Source organism: Rhynchophorus ferrugineus, unplaced genomic scaffold, assembly GCF_030347505.1.
Source record: "Rhynchophorus ferrugineus isolate W39M unplaced genomic scaffold, kcgeb_rfMv2 rfM8, whole genome shotgun sequence".
Classification (NCBI taxonomy): domain Eukaryota; kingdom Metazoa; phylum Arthropoda; class Insecta; order Coleoptera; family Curculionidae; genus Rhynchophorus; species Rhynchophorus ferrugineus.
Window position 1 is genome coordinate 37,849,438 of NW_027472587.1, and position 6,000 is coordinate 37,855,437.

The 6,000-nt window shown below is 28.6% G+C and overlaps 1 long non-coding RNA gene across 1 annotated transcript; it reads right to left on the reverse strand.

Annotated features, from left to right (window-relative positions):
- Positions 1–3,806: 3,806 nt before the first annotated feature.
- On the reverse strand, positions 3,807–5,786 carry LOC143201778 (uncharacterized). Its single transcript, XR_013006994.1, has 4 exons — positions 5,527–5,786; positions 5,067–5,144; positions 3,953–4,066; positions 3,807–3,895 (listed from the first exon to the last, which is right to left on the reverse strand). It is a non-coding gene; the product is annotated as an uncharacterized LOC143201778 (long non-coding RNA).
- Between the last annotated feature and the right edge of the window lie 214 nt (positions 5,787–6,000).

The following is a 6,000-nucleotide window of genomic DNA, read 5'->3' on the forward strand; positions in this document are numbered from 1 at the left end:
CGTTGGTTACCAGCAACAAGCATTGGTAATTAATCGAAGTACTTTGTTTACTCCAGTCCAAATAGTTTTTATAAAAATCATTCATTAATAAACCAATCTTCTTGATCTTAAATTAAGTTGGGAATATCTCCCGACTAAGCACACTACAGTTCTTTGAAGTTAGGTGGGATTTAGTCTGCTTTTTCTCAGATGTGTTTCCAATTTAACCCGCCATCTGATATTGCTTAAAAAATCGAGCATTCTTCAAGTGATATAATAAAATTTTTGTAGTTTCACTACAGCGAAAAATTGATAACGACACTATTATACCAGATATTTTATTGCTTAGTCCATTTAGGGATCTTACTGCTATTGTACTTTTTCTATGGTCCTAAGCAAAGATATGTAATGCCATAATAACTGTGTTGTCATCAAATATTTAAAGTACTGTTTGTTTTGTTTTTGGGATATCAGCAGTGTAGAATCGAAATCCAGCCGAAATAAGTTGAAATATTGAAAGCTTCATTATAAAACTGTAACAATATACTCATCTTAGCTATCATTCCCATATTCTATATCCAGTCAAATGTCTATGAGACGTCCAGGAATATCACAGAACTGTATTTTTTCTTCACAAGCCATTTTAATAACCGATATTACTCTATGCACTTAGTCAATTTCACCACTTGGGTGGTAATATCAAAACCCAAACTGGAAACTTGGTATCGTAATAATGGATTTAACATTTCAATAGGTTTCTCAATTAACTTGGATATCGTAGGTATAACGATAGTACGAAGATAAAGGAAAATATAGAAAGGGATTGTTGAATCTATGGATAATCATTCATTCGTTAATAGCAGAACTGAAAATTCTGCGTTATTTTAACATCTTATCTACCATAAGAATAATAAAAATTGCGAAGACAGTGCAAGCTGTGATCGGAAAATTCTATTCCATTTTCACAAAAATTGAAAAATCCGAAAACTTTATTTAAACGATTTTTTTGTCATAAACTACACTATGGACTGATTTGGACTGAATGATAAATGTATTTATTGTTAAATGTATTTTGAGGCCATAAGTATTTCATATGCCAATTACAAACAATTACGTATTTTTATTAGAAATAAATCAACCCTGATTACACGTACATTTAAAAAAATGACAAATGTTTAAAACTAAATAGTATTGAATAAAACAATATGTACAATAATGTAAACAAAACAGTTCCAATTAAGGCAAATATATTACGAATGTATATTTAAATAATTAATCGTTTAAAATTCCGACTAAAATTCCATTCAAGGAAGTAAGTCTTAAAACGAGTTGATGAAAACAGCTCGGGTACAATATCTTAAAAAATATGTTTACAGCAAAAACGTGATTATTATAAATTAAATAATGGGATTAATGTTGTTATGTTGATAAATTACGGAACGTTATTATCTCGTAATAATTATTTAAATATTAAAATACTTAAGTAATAAAGAATGTTGTAAGTAATAAATAACAGACTATAAATAAGATTCCCAATCATTTAAGGGAACGCTAATCAGTCATTTTTTTTGTATGGAACCCCACATCACAGACCACTATAGTTTAAATGAGAATAAAGATTTTGTTATATTTAACGTAAAACATAAAGAAAAACATGTTTTTCGAAGTTAAAGTAAAACTTTTAATATGAAGAATGAAATTGTTTCACAGCATTATCAGTAATTATATTTATTTCAATGTCCCTCTTAATATTAACTATTTGTAATTAAATCTTTATATTAATAAATATTTACAGAACAATAAAATATGGAAATATGAAAATATAAGATGGAAATATAAGTTGAGACATTTTAAAAACGCATATTGTAAAGGATAATTTCATGCCCACTAGACTAACATATAATGTATTCAAAGTTTTTTTGTACATACGTCATCAAGACGTGTAATGTATTACCGGCCGCAATTTGTAAATTCGTTTTAGAATCTGATAATATTTTCCTTCTCATTTTATTCAAGTTAAAAAGAGACACAATGCTGTCTGATTAGTTCGAACGCGTAAACTGATAAAGTCGTCCGGTTGGCAGATGTATGCAAAATTCTTGAAAGCAATGATGATAAGAGGTTATAACTCTAACCTATAAACTATTGTGGCTGTACGATTAACTGTAGTTTTTAGATGTACTATAATGTTAAAATAAATTATATTTGATAACATTGTTGTTCAATTATTTTATTTAGATTAGATTTTGTTGTATGTCAAAGCCAAACTGAACTAAAACTCAGAGTTGACTCGGCAACATTGCAACGTTTTTACGTCACAAATTTAGATGACGTATATACAAAATAACTTTGAATAGACTATACAAGTTTTTTATTACATTTAAGAAGTTTTAATAACATTCAAATTTGTATCAGGAATAAGTAATAAGTGCTAAATAATTACGGAAACAAAGACAAATGTATCACTTACAGATCATCAAATCTTACAATTCATTTTATGGGCAATCTGAACGCGGAACCAATTTCCAAGAACCACAGACGTTTCTTCACTGGAACTGACAGCCATAAGATCGTCATCAGACCTGAAAAAATACGTGGTGGCTACACAGCAAGTAGCAAGACTAGTCTAGGCGATAAGGTATAATAAGTTAGCGGGGCGTCTAGTATACTAATATTAATTCAATAAAATATTAATTTATAAAATTATAAGGTTATATAATTAAATTTTAATAGAAATAATGTATTCAGTTTATATCAAAATATACATAAATAACAATGATTACATCATTAATATATTGTGATGCTATTAAGTCATCCAAATTAACATTTAATTGTTAATTATAAACAAATTCAAAAATTGTGTTACTAAAAAACTATTTTTAAAAATTTTAATATATTTATGGAAAATAAATTATCAATATTCAACACTGTTAACATGGAAATTATATAAAGAATTATTAATTACTAACAACTTGTTCCACGTTCATTAATAACTCGAAATTATATTATTTATTATTTGTATTACACCCAGTCTTAACATGGTACTTCCTATTACTAAAGATCAACAAAAAAGCAGTATACGCATTATCAGACGATAAATCATTTTTTTACTTATTAACCAATTCAATGACAAATTAAATTAATGACACTAATAATTTACACAAGCGTATTTTTGGTTAGTTTCCAATAATTACTTCAATATCGCATAAAATTTATTTTGGCCAAACTATGCGGCAATTTTAAACAAATGATAAGCTAAATTTGGAAATGAATCATTAAATACCAGTACGGGTACTATGAGTTGTGATCAAATAATATCATCATAAATTATTCAGAACATACAACGGTTTACATGTAATTAAATGTTGCGGTATTTTAGCCTAACCCCACTGAGGACTTTTTATAATATTGTCAACCTGTAAAGACCACTGAGTAAAAGTAGTTCATCATTATTTTATTCAGCTTACATTTTTTTAACAACTTTTTCTAACTTAATCATCTATCATCAATCTAACTAATTCATCCTAGAATGTAATATGTAAAAGAGACGGTACGACATTAATACAGTGTCTTAATTGCATATATCTCAAAAGATTAACAAATTCAAACGTGAGGCTCTCTGAGGGGGAAAGGTTGCAAAAGATTAGAGAAATTATTGAATACTGATAATATAATATGCAACAAAAAATTAAAACATGATATATTTCAAAATTACTGCTGTGCTCTTATTATGGTAAAATCAAGAAGTTAAAAAGACAGCTTAGGCATCTATTAACAATATAATAAAACAAGCATGATAATCTCTTGTATATGTAATAAAAACCCACCTTCTTGAAAAGTTTTACCATTGCTTCATTTGGACACATTTTGGATTTAGAGTGTGGGTAATATGTTTATAATTTCTTCTGTTATATTGCTGTAAATAATAATATATATGAACACAAATGCTTTATATAAATAATTGTATACGTACCAGGTAAAAGCAATGCTAAGTCACATAAATCCTTAAACTTGCTAACTTGGGGTGTTTCTTCCAAGGATAACTGCGTCCGGTTTTTATCTCCGCACAAACACTGGATACACAACACTTTTGAGAATAAAGATACATTAAAATCGAATAATAGTGATTATATTTAAGACACAAAAATGCTAATCGTATTTTATATTAGACACACAAAAAATGTCGTCGTAAACCAACAGAAGCAAACAATGGCGTTATAGAAATGAACCAATCAAATTTCTTCGTAGACTAATTTAAATGAACCAATCAAAAAAGAGGTTTAACTTAAGTAGAGCCTACTTAAGGTATTAAATTTTTTTAATTATAATTTCAATTTCAATTACTTTTCCCCCAAGCCTTATAAGAATGTATCAATAAATAAAATAAAATAAAAATTGTTTTACCACATGATTAGTCACATTTAAACTCGGTTTTATAATAAAAATATTTCATATTTTACTTCGGATTAAACGTCAACTGTATTATAACGTCATAATTGTATATATGAATAATAAAATAAACATGCACAAATATTTAGCAAACAAGTTAGCTATCGGATAATTGTTTAGGTCTGAATACAACAATTGAGAAATAACATATAGTTTATCCAAAGTTGCTGCGAACTTACGACATCTCAATTTATGACGTTAAAACGGTGCAGTGTTGCCGCATCAACTCTAAGTTTTAGTTTATTTTGTCTTTAACCTATAGCAATTTTCTAATCTAAATAAAATAAGGAAACAAAAATGTTATCAAAAAAATTTTATTTTAGCATTATAATACATCTAAAAACTACAGTTAAGCATACACCCACAATAGTTTATAGGTTAGAGTTATAACCTCTTGTCACTGACTCTATTTGACAACCGGACGACTTTAACAAGCTCATTAGTTTACGTGTTCGAGCTAATCGGACAGCATTGTGTCTCTTTTTAACTTAAATAAAATGAGAAGGAAAATATTGTCTGATTCTAAAACGAATTTCCAAAATGCGACAGGCAATACATTAAACATTTTGATGACGTATGTTCATAGCAACTTTGGATATACTAAAAATTGTGATGTGCTTGTTCAAAAATTAACTTACATTAAACTTTGTCAGGGTCTCAGGTCATAGTTAGGGCCTTTATTAGTTTTCTGATAAAACCATAGGTTTGTCATTGCACTATAGAGAGAAAGTTACAAAGAAAGAAAATTCCATCAGTATGACTTCATTGCATTCCTTTGATAGATTATTTAATAGTGATCACTGTTGCCTAAGAACAATCACAAACATAAATTTACGACCATACCCCAACAGGATTCAAACCCACGGCTGTCGCAACAGGAAGTTGACCGTCCTGTCGCCTTTACCACTGCGTCAACCAAGCCAGCAAAAATTATTTTTAGTAGTATTTACTTGGTATAATAATGATTAAAGAAACGAAAAGCTGCATTGGGTGGCGCAGTGGTCAAAGATGGTCCTCCTACAGCTGTGCTTATGCTTATAAATGTGATTGTCCATACGGCAAGAATACAAAATCCAACAAGAAAGTCATGCAACTCACGCTAGTAACCAGGCTGGATAAGACCGGATGTTCTCTAGGATGAATCTCTAATGGACTTAGTGTTGAGGACCGTAATTCGGAGTCAAAATTAGGCAGTAGTCTTAACCATTCCAGTCTATAAATAAAAAAAACATAAAAGTGCCAAAGTGTTATGAAAAGTGTCCATAATATATACAAAAATTAGAGCCAAAAGATCTCTTAAAAGAATTAATGAAGGAAAGACTGACATTGTAAAAGCGCATATATAAAAATATATGTACAATAACGAATTATTTAACAAGTTCTGAAACAATTTTTAATGACTATTCAATATATTAAAGATGTTAAAATCGCAAACAACGATAAAGAAAAACCCATGTAAATTATCTTATCAGATGTTTAACAAAAAATTCCAGATATTCGTTTAGTACACAAAAACATATTATGTCAAAGAACATTAACTGTAAACTAATGTATTTTATCATTTTGTAAATA